Below are 12,519 nucleotides of genomic sequence, written 5' to 3'. Positions count from 1 at the left end.
CAAGAAGATTTAAATTAACAATCAAACTTTTTCAAAAGGTCTGTTAAAATAAAATTAAAACCCCAAATATGAAATAAGAATAATTTAAAATACTCATGAAGGTTTTAAAATTAAATTTTAAAAAAATAATAAGATTTATATATTTTTCTAAATTAAAAATATTAAATTGAATTATGTGAATTTTACAAAGTAGAATCATTATTTAAATAAGTGTGTCTTTTTAAGGGGTTTTGCCAAAGAGTACCTTCTCTACTATTTTCTAGCCAAGTTATAATTTTATATTCAAAATAATTTATTTATTGTATTACTTTAAGTAAAAATTATAAATAATAATTAATTTTAATAAAGTTTCTAAGTACAGCAATTAAAATTGCATCGGGTGTTAAAAAAAATCATATTTGTATTCACTATTCGACATAATATGCATTTTAACTTTATGAAAACAAAATAAATAGATACGAATTTCATACGAAGTGAACAAACATCTATATTACTTATAAAATTATTTTAAGCCTATATCATTTAGTATTGATTTTTTCATATATTAATATTCATGTTAGAAACTAAATTATAGCATGAGAAATTTTTAATTTCAAAATGAGCTCGAAATCTTCTTTGTTGTAATTGTTAAAAATAAACTAGTACATAGGTACTTATATTGTTTCACGTCATCAGACATCAACCTATAAGCTTTTTTGACGTATATTTTATACACATAACACAAACCTACTCACAATAATCTGATTAGACGGCTAAAACCGGTTGAAACAAAACCAAATATTCAAGTTTGAATCCTGGTTTCAAAATTATAATGTGTACTAACACGCCTTCAACATATTAACTATGGATGCATCACGTACGTTTTTTCTTTTCTTTGTTATTTACAATGAATTACAAGGATGCTAAATTGTTTTACAACTAGCGGTTATCGCTTACAACGGATATTTTTTAAGGACATTTTTCATCGTCACAAAAAAAATGAAACAATTCGATTGTATTATTATACAGACGAGGTTGTTAAGATGTTTTTCCATGTCGAATTTGTCAAATGTGCGTGAGGAATCAGGTATTACATTTTTTATTGAATAAATGTTTTTATTTTTTTTCTACGCTTGATGTTTATAGCTCCATATACTTTTAATAAAATATATAAAAAGAATAAAGTGAATGAGTGTTGAGCATTCACTCGCTTTCATGGATTTGATTTGAAAGTTGAAGCTATTTGCGTTAGAAAAAATGGTCAACATTTTGTTAAAAGTTAATACGACTTGGTTAATTTTGTTTTGTTTTTTTTTTAACTTATGGGTGTATTTAAAAAAATTATCTATCAGTATCTAACATAAAAAATTGAATTAATTTTAAATCATTGAGTTTAAATTTTCAATAAATTAATCAATTATAGGTATCTATATTATGTATACCTATCTTGATTTAATTTTTTTGTCCAAAAGTGTTTTATGATAGTTAGCAAGCAGATATTATTGCTAACCATGTTCTAGCTCAGCCCATCCTTATTTAGAGTCTAAAAATATAATTTTTAAAGTACCTATCTACAATATAAAAAGATTTATATAAAAAAAAAAATATTCTAATGATCTAATAAATTGGCAGAGACATGTTTTCTCTAAATATTTTAATTAACATATAATATACAATAAGTTTACAAGTGGGATTTTGCCAAAATTATAATTATTAATTATTTAATCAAATTTCAAAGCGTTAACAACATTAGTTCATTTTTAAGAACAAATGAAATATTTATAAATAACAATAATGTCATACACTCATATCTAGTAGTTTTTACGTACATGGAACAAAATAATAAATGTTAATACATTCTTCAAATGATGCACAATAAAGAAATATGTGTTTCAAATAAAATATAATACGAATGCATTGTAAAAAGAGCAACAATATCAAGAATTGATAACCAATCCAAAGATGTATTCTAAGTAGCCTGTATAATAAACATGCACTCGGATTATAAAGTATTTACTTTGCATGACTGAATAATAATATATAATGTATAATAAGCTAATATAATTAAATTATTTTACACGTATTTATAAGTGTATAATAATAATATTATACCCCGTTGAAAACCTATTCTCATAGGTAATAGTCTCATTTTTGCGTGGTGTTAACAATCGTTTTGAAATCGCTGTAGGTGAGGCTGTTAATATAACAATATGAATAGAATATACATACACCACCTTGTGGTGTCTGTTGGAAAAGCTATACATGATCCTTCATCGTATTGTGCCACAAACGGTGTGTCTTGTACATGTGTTATACACGCGTGGGGTAGAATCGTGTTCTTCGCAGTGGCAAGTTACCTGAACAACCTTCTTATATATTTTACATGAAACGTAACACAATGTCTTTGAACCATAAATTGATGAAAATTTATAATATTATATTGCATTATAAATATATACGAGTATATCGTAGATAAGCGAATAGGAAATGCATAAAAGTTCTATTTGGCTGACTAAATGAGATGTTTAGAGGGATATTAACACGAATGCACATAAGTATAAGATTTAATACTTGATGTATACATAATCTAAGCTAAAGAAATACAAAATGTAACAAAGCAAATAATTGCGAACTGGTTTTTAATCTTGGCAACTTCAAATCGATATTTTGGCAAATTATTAAAATATATTCATACTAGCTGACCCGGCTACGCGTTGCTGTAGCTATTATAATCCATTGAAATTAATCCTATACTTAGTTATTATAAAGATTTTAATTGATAACATGAAAATTTAATTTTATTAATGAAAGAAATAACGTTAATTTTTAACTTTTTTTATAATTTTAAATTATAAAAATTTATAATATTATCCATATTATTTTCTGACCGTCATCCATTATCTGTTGTTGCCACAAAATCGAAATTATTGAATAATACCTTATAGTAATTTTTAGAGTTATAATTAGAATTATAACACAACATCAGGCGCACTATACAGTATCCTAAAATCATAGCGGTTATTATTTCCTTCTCTCTCTCTCACTCTCTCTCACTCTCTCAAGCCTTATATATCTTTAATGAAGATTTGAACTATCTTATATTTTAAGTTGGACTAAATCACAAACATGAGCAAAATCAAATTTGTTGTACGCTTAATCTTTATATACAAAGATGTATCCAAAAATCACAAAAATATTATTTTAAGTAATTATAATTTACTGAATATTAGTATTCGTATAAGATTAATTGAATAGCAAGATTAGGTTATACGGATACAACAGGGGGGAGGCTGTCGCCCTGTTTTGCATTTTTAAATTTGAGTAGGAGTTGAACTTCATAATCTTAGTGTTAATATTTTATTATCTCATGGTATATAATAAATATATATATATATATATATTCACAGGTACTATAGAGCTACATGCAATCGTATCATTGTTTATTTCATGCCACTTAAAAACCTTGAAAGAGAACCATACTGTAAAGCGTAAGTAATTATAACCTGGGATGTGTCGTCATGATGTAACCTTCAGAGTCATCGTGCCGACCCCACCTACATGGCTTAGAAAAGTCTGTCTTATAGCCAAGTAGATATAATATAAACATGTATGCTGTTATGATTGGAGCGGGTGAACAAAATGTTCAGAAAATTAAATTTTTTTCTTTTACTATTTGTATTATAAATTACGTAATTTTAATTTAAAATAAATATTTTAATTACTATATTTTTTTAATTTTTAAATAGATACAATATAAACTAAAACAGTTATAATTTAATAATTAAAAGTAATTTATAAAAATATTCAGCCTCATATTTAAGAAAATTAAATATTGGCAGTTTAAAATAATAATAAAACACATTTAAACAGTAAGTTATTATATAATATGATAATTGATAGCTGCAGTTTATTGAAATAAATTGATGATAATAATTAATAATATAATCAATTATAAAAAATATGCATAGTCATAAGAGTGTAACTAATCAGAGAATTTGTATACGAATAAAATATACACATTACTCTATATATTGTAGTATCATGGACACAAAAATATAGGAGGCTATAACAAATAGATACCTAACTTAATACCTACTAATACATTACAATATAGTGTACTTAAATCACGCCCTTCAAGTTTCGAGTATTGACACTTTATTAGAACTGTTCCGATGAGTGAATGTCGCGCACACAATGACCGTTGATAATTTCAATGTCAAATAATTTCCATGATAAAATGCACCTATTCTTTATTTTTAACATTCTATCAATATATAAGAAACTAGTGGTGAAAATATGTTCTAATATTTTATAAAAATTACTTATCACTAAAATTATGCCAATATTTTGTTAATAGATTTAAAAATATATTCAATTTATTAAAATGTATTTGATTTAATCTGATATTTTATTATTCTGATAAGACCAAATAGTTTTATAAATAAAAAAAATATATTATTAATCGTATTAGCCTTAAAAAATAACTTTTAAGTATTTGCAAGTATTAACTCTTAAGGTACAAATTTTGTAAAATCCATTGAAAGCAGTAATGCATCGAAAAGATCGACTCTATATTATCCTGACCACCTCCTTCTTGAAAATTTATGCTTTATTAATAAAAAAAATATTAGTCTAAGTAATCAATAATAATTTATTATATTATGATATTTAAACGTGTAAATAAAAAAAAAAAAATGTAATGGAAGTAATTTTTTTGATTGGAACTAATTATACGAGTACAACTGGTTTTAGATATTAATACTAATTCTTATGTATTCTATTCATCCAAAACAGTTTTCACAAATAAACTTAACAAAATACACTAAAAATAATAAACCAACATAAATAATTGTAATTATATTAAACAATAGAAAAATCTTCAACAATGTGTGAAGCTATAAAAAGTAAATGAAATATTATGTTTAAAATATAAAAAAAATTCCAACTTTCTTAATAAATAATATTTAATCAATCTATAAATAATAAATTATCGACATAAAAAGTAATTTATTATATATTACAATTAAACGAAAAATCAATAATTTTAATTCAAACACACTTTAATTTTTAGAAAATAGAAATGTTGTCGATGACTCAATATAGATTATTAATAAACACTATACAACTGTTTACATTTTTCAGGTGTTGAAGAACAATAAATTATTTTTAATCATTTACGAACTACAAAAATACTCGTGTAATATTTTTAAGTGATAAAATATTTACATACATACATGTCATTTAAAATTTAAGCCAATACTTTTTCATACACAGTTAATAATGTTTTAAGCTTACTGTTCATTCCAACTAAAAGTAAAATAATAATCAAGTATATTATTTTAAGTAACACATTTTGTGTCTTGGAAAATACATTTTTTTTATATATAAATGGTATAGTACATTTTAAATTGATACTATAGTTTTATTAGTTTTTTCTATGAATATTTGTTAAAGTTTTTAAATTTCTTTAATGATAAATTGACACTTAATATTTTTTAATTTTAATTAGTATCACAAAATTACGACAATACATTTTATAAATATCAGATAATAAAGAAACATTTAAATGGTATAATATGTGATTAAATGTATACTAATTATTGTAACAGTGCACTTTGTTGACTGTACAAAATACATTAGTGATAAATTTAGTTGCCTAATGTTAACATTTAGCGTAACGCGGATAAATAATATTTTTAGTTTTTTGATTTGATCTATAGATGATATTTCCAACATATCAACTTTATATAGTTGTCTCGCCTGGCATTGCTGTGCACATGTTTTTGGTCATTTAAAAACAGCTTTTTTTTAAAGTATTCGTCAACGTTTCAATTGATATTCTAATATTTTTTAATGAACTATATTACTTGTTTTTTGAGCTTATACGGGGTCAAGTAATATAACAGTTATCCCCGTGCACTTCGAAGCCCATTTAAATTGTGGTTTAACCTTAGTTTAATTCGTTATTTATACTCGTCGTTCACAGGTGGTATTCTTTTTATACCTTTATGTGCGTATTTTTTAATTATTATAAAATTAAAAACACAGTTGTTAATTAACTTATAGAATCGGAAATGGGCTTAAGACATTCTTCACTCGAACGAAGTACGGTGCTACAGCTACATCGTTGTATTTTGGTTTTCTGTCAGTTAACTTGCAAATCGTTAATTTTTTTATAGTTATTATTTTAATCAGTTATAATATATTAATTTTCAATGTATTTTTATTTAATAAGATATATTTTAGAAATTTGGCGGAATCGATTAAAATTAATAGTATTCATGAATACAATAAGTTTTATTGGTAGGTAACGAAATATTTTAATAAAAATAAATAAATAAAAATAAAATATAATTCATAATTTCCATTATTGAAAATATATAGATAAGTATAAGGTACCTTTTCCTGTATTTTAATAAATTATAAATAAATAAAAATATAAATAATTAATAAATATATTTCAATATACAGGCAGATTTAACAACACTCATTATCTCTACTATCTGGAAAATAATTAACGGTTTTAAAAATATTGTTTTTTATAATTTGAAGTCTTGATATAAAACACATTTTTGAAAAAAAATTGCTCTTTTTACTTTTTTTTTTATCGTTAATTTAATTAATATTTATACTATTTAAAAGACAGTATACATTTTTAATTTCTATTCTTAAACAGAATATTTTTCTGAGAAATTTAAACGAGTATCAAGTTGACAAACATTTTGTGGTGTACTTGTTTCACGCCACTTGACTCATCAAAATAATAATTAATATCAATGACTTATTATTAATTAATAGTTTAAAATACGACTTTTATATATCGATACTATCAGAAAATATTTAAAAAAATTGTTGTTATAAAAAAGTAAAAACTTCAAAAAAAAAAAAATATTACCAATAAATAATACTTTTTTATTCTATCAAAAATGCTGATTTAATAGTATATTAAAAATTGTTTAGTTTATATTTATCGAGAACATATAATATGGAAAATTTACGAAAACTGGTTGTTGACAAAACCAAGTAAAATAGTAAATTGTAAACCTACAATTTAGTTATATATTATGTACTTATTATATATCATACTAGATTTACCTAATTTCTTTCTTTCATTATTGCTTATTATAGGCACATAAATTTATTGTTTTAGTTCCTAATTAAATGATTTCAAATTTTAATGGATATGTCATATGTACACGTTGTCGAAGACTCAATAATATTATGGTAAGTTGATAAAAAATGTATAGATAAATTACATGATTTTCTTAAATTAACAATTTTCAAAAACATTAAAGGGGGAAGTAATAATTAATGAAAACTATAAACAGTATAAACTAATAAATATTTTAATAATTGGTTCTCAACCGACCTTCATTCACTACATTTATGTTAATGTAGTAATAACCATACTTTTATACAAATAATAAATTAATACACGTAATATTTTAACGTTTTACTATTAAGAATTTTATTGTTTAGTATGTTCGCTAAAGAGTAAGCATTGGCGGCAATATGTTAATATTATCCAGGAAGGTGCTACGTATTTAATAACAGTTTAATAATACAATTAAAACAATAGAAATCATTGTTTCCATTTTATAAGAGATACTCCGGAAATAAAAATTCAAAATTCAAAATTCATGAAAATATTAAAATAAAAAGTATAATTAATTGCATAGGTACCCAATAAATGAATAAAAGAATAGAACTAATCTATAGTGAATTCACTATACCTTTCTTTGATAACTTATTACTAGGTAAGTACATATTATTTACGTTTAAAAACTGACATTTGTATAATAAAATTGATAATAATAATAAAATGCTGGATAACGTTTTAAAACTTTTTTTTTTAATTGATTCTCTAAAATATAGAAAAAACGACAAAAATAAAACATTTTTGTATTTTTGTTTAAATTCGTGGTCAGTAACTTTAATTGTTTATTTTTCTTCAAACGTTTACTAATTTTTTTTTTTTTATTATCTATGGACTTTTCTTCTATAATTATTATTGTTATTATTAATTATTGTATAGTTTATACACTAAACATTGTTATACTGACTGCTGCATATTATTGTCATACGCAATTAGTTATAGTCTATGATCTATGGTATTACATTGGCTTATAAATCCAGATAATTAACTTTGAAAAAATAAGATTATTTTATTTTTTTATTATCTTTACTAGTAATATTAAGCGTGAGAATGATTTCAAAACTAACTTAACATAAAATTGATGTATCTACTTGTGTATAATTCATTATCACTTAATAATAAACATAGATAAAATGACATAATATAAATTATTTCCTTTTTATTAATTATCATGATATTAATCATATCATAATATTAAAACAAACAATAAAATAAAAAAAAAGCAAATAATATTGCTATTATTATTAGAAATTTAAAAAAAACATACTATTTTAAACTTTGTTTTTATTGAATGTAATTATTTAGTACTTCATTAAAATATTTTTATCGAAAGTCATTAAATTTTAATATTCATGATCGCATTTGCGGAAACGTAAAATAAAGTATATATTATTCTAAAAATGTTTATATTATGTTTGGAAAACATTTATTTTATATTTACATGTAAGTTTAAATCACGCACTCGTATCACTAATATGACGAATTAGTACTAGTTAAAGGCCATAATAAACAATTATTAGTCGAGGAAATTAAATATACGGTCTAACTAACTATGAAACAAGTATAAAATTAAATTAATTACTGTATGATGTTCATTAAATATTCATAGATGTAAAATATAACATGAATACATTAAAAATATTAAAATGTATACTATTTTAGTTCATATACTATTTAATTAATTATCGCCATGCTTCATAAATAGCATATTTTCAAGATTTAAGAAGTTAAATATATACTCAATAATAACTACGATTCGTACCTATATGGCATAATAATAATAATTTTAAATGCTTAATGTAAATTTACACAACTAATTTAAGAAAATCGATACCTATAAAATTGAAAAGTAGTTATCAAAATATATGAAATAATAATTAATGCAAGGAAACATAAAATACATAAAAAATATAGGAAGAAAACTATTTTTATTAAAATCTCACTAACATAAATTTTAACAGTTTAAAAAATTGGAGAAACAGTTTTGCACAATATAAGACTAAATTTATTTTAACAATTTTATTTAATATGATTAAATACCTACATGTTTAAATGTTAAAAAAAAATCACAACGACTCAATTGCTTTATATCCATAGGCGCACATTGGGTGTGAATTTAGGGGGCGCTGGAATAATTTACAGTAAACAGATCCGTGGGGGGCTTAGCTTTGCCCCCCACACCTCCCTAATACCATAATAAACTGCATTCTAATAATTTGTAATTATTAATTATTATAATTAATATTAAAATGTATTTATATTATATATATATATAATAATAATAATATCTAATCACTAATTAATTTAGACAAGATTTAATTTTCTGTTAGATAATGCAAATTTTTATTATATGATTGCTGTTAATGTTCAACGTTTAGACGAAAACTGGAACAGTGAAACGTGCATTCATTTACAATACAATCAATACATTATTAATCGTGAATTCATAAGCTACATATTGTCTATTTGTAATGGAAAAAAAATTCCAACCCAATGAATCACAATAATTTTCAAATGATTGATAAAATACTGAAATAAATTTTACAGGAAATTGGGGGTGCTAAGCACCCCCAAGCACCCCCCTATGTTTATATCCTTGAATATATTAAAGGAACACTAATAATAAATTCTATTTAATCATTTTACTCATTTTAGATTCTGAAAGGAGTATTATCAAGAAACTTGCAATATAATTAAAATCAAAGTACTAAGATCAAAATATTGTTGAAAACCAAAGTATATAAAGTAATACGTGCGACTCTCATAAGCACGTTATAATAACAGTTAGATTAAAAATAGCTGTAATTTATGAAACATTTATTAAAATAGAAAGAAAAACTTAACATAATATACCCAGATTTTTGATTCAGACATCCATAAAATACTTTCTAGAATTTGAACAGTAATAAAGTTTGTATGAAGTCAGATATAACGTAACATTCACAGCTAGATTATAATAATATATTGCACTAACAAAAACCACTTTCTTTTTACTTTCTTTTCTCAGTTTTCTGTCTGATCACCATCAATTCATATTTTGTTGTGAATGTCACACATTTTACTTTTATTATATCATTATATTCAGTTAATAAGATACTAATACCGAAATTGTTTTTGATTCTTTAAAATGTACAATGTGCATACATGTTAAATATTGTACCTATTTGAACTACCTATATAATTATTGAAGTCAAATAGAAAAATGAAAAAGTGTATAAAAAATAGTCTCAATAGTGAAAAAATCCCGAAAAAAATTGAATAATAATTTTAAACTAAGCTAGGTTAAATTTATATTTTTTAGTGTAAATATATTACATAAATATAGATTTACATTTTTATGCCAATAAACTTTAAAAAAATGTTTTTTTATTTAATTTTTACATGTATATAATTTAATCTTAATACATAAATACAAATATAATATATTCGATTGAAATTTAGATGAATATCTAGAAACTTTACAACAATTATCTATTGGCTGTTACAGAAAGCAAATATTCACAGTTCACACCTATCTATAATTTAAATCGATTTAGTTCAAGAAAAATAAGAATTTAATTTTATAAATTATTATTTAATGAATTAAGACTTTGCTTAATTAAACGAATAATATTTATAGTATTATGCTTTGTTAAGTTTTAACAAAGTAATTGATAAAACTGATTCAACTTTTTTTTTTTCAAATATTTGAAAATATATTTTTTATGCAATTTTGTTTTAGTTTTTTAATTTTAATTTTGCTTGTTAATTTGTTTCAATAATTAAAATATTGAATTCAATTTAATTTGAAAAATATAAATGATGTATAAAAAAGAGAGAAAAATTAAATTATACATCCAATATGGTTTAAAAAAAGTAGTAAAAAAATGAAATATTTTTTTGAGATGATATTATACTACTGAAATTAAGGAAGTTGAAGATAAGTTATAATTCATATGGATGTTGTGGAGTGTACAGCGGAAGGAGTCATTCAATGAAAGTTTGAAGGAATGAAATGGTAATAAGGTTGGGCCAATCGATGACGGGAGAACGATGTTATGTATGTCCTATAGAGATTATGATTGTGAACTTGAGTTGTAGTAAAATGGTTGGGTGTATATTTTTATACTAGGTGCTGAAATTAAGCTAGAATGTTCTCTAGTATTTAAGCAATAAGTTGATTAAAAAAGTTTAGAGGCTGGAGATGAAATTAGACTACGACATTTTTATTCAAGGAGAGTATCCTAAAAATGCGATAAATATGGTTAATTTTTTAAAGAATTTGATACCGCTTTTTCTGAAAGGCTAATTACCTATAAAAATTAAATGTCAAAGTTTGTTTCTATTAAAGAATATAAAAGAGAGAAGAAGTTTATGATTTGAATACATTAGAAGAGAGAGCTTGGAGGCCAGAAAGTGAGGGAGTGTCGATAAGCAATTTATTTAATAATAATAATATTGTTTTAAACGTTTCAATTATTACGAAGCGTTCGGTCACATGTATAATGATGCAGTGGGTAAGATATTAGAAAAAATATGTTAGAAATGCTAGTATATGGTTTAAGTGGCTAATAGAGGAAATTACTAGAGATGGGGAAGTTAGTTTTATATAGCGGAAGCTTGTTGGATTTAATAATGTATTACAAGTGACCACAAAAAAGTGGAGTTAAGAGGAGGCCAGGAAAAGTTTTTTGGAAATAACGTCAGGAATAATAGGTACGCCGTACACCCAAAGAAGGAGTAAAAAATGAAAAATTCTTTATTAAATACATCTTTAAGTAAGAATTATCCAACGAGATATTTACATCTAATGAAAAAGTATTAACCTTAATTACAGGTGAAGCGGTAGATTTTGACACCTGAAAGATGGATCTTAAGCAAGGAATGTAGATAAGTGCAAAATTTAAGTTCAACTTTAAAAATAGTTTCTGATATAAAATTAGATCGAAGTTAGTACTTTGTGGTTGGATTAAGAATTAGAAATTCGCAGTACTTTTCATATTAACCAGAAAATAATTAAAATATAATAAGAAAATATTTACGCATGACTGCTGTTTTAAACATATTTTTTTTTTATTATTTAAAAATGAATAAACGTTGTAACTTATCTAATTAGGCCATTTATAGACTTTTTTTAGTTTTGTTCTATTCAAAAGTTTGAAAATTAAAAACAAGATTTATCATAATATCTCATAAATTATTAAATTCAAACTGGAATTAAAAATAAAATTTTGCTGTAATGATTTTTGAGTAGTTTCTTGTGTTTAAAAAATTAATAAATAAAATGTATCCAGAGTAAATAAGTGAATAATCATAAAACTATTCATTATATATATTAATATAAGATATTATAATTTAAGTAAAATGGAAAACGATAGAATTATAGAGTAATTTTAACTTGGGCG

General features: G+C 23.3%; 1 protein-coding gene across 1 annotated transcript in view; it reads right to left on the bottom strand.

Moving 5' to 3' along the window:
• LOC112591617 (cell growth regulator with RING finger domain protein 1-like) overlaps positions 1–12,519 on the bottom strand; it is a 34,434-nt gene that overhangs the window by 9,434 nt on the left and 12,481 nt on the right. The gene's annotated exons all lie outside the window — the stretch shown is intronic.

This window comes from Melanaphis sacchari, unplaced genomic scaffold, assembly GCF_002803265.2.
Source record: "Melanaphis sacchari strain LSU unplaced genomic scaffold, SCAv2.0 Contig13_pilon_pilon, whole genome shotgun sequence".
Taxonomy (NCBI): domain Eukaryota; kingdom Metazoa; phylum Arthropoda; class Insecta; order Hemiptera; family Aphididae; genus Melanaphis; species Melanaphis sacchari.
Note: the sequence above shows the minus strand (reverse complement) of the source record. Positions and strands in the feature narration are given on the sequence as shown.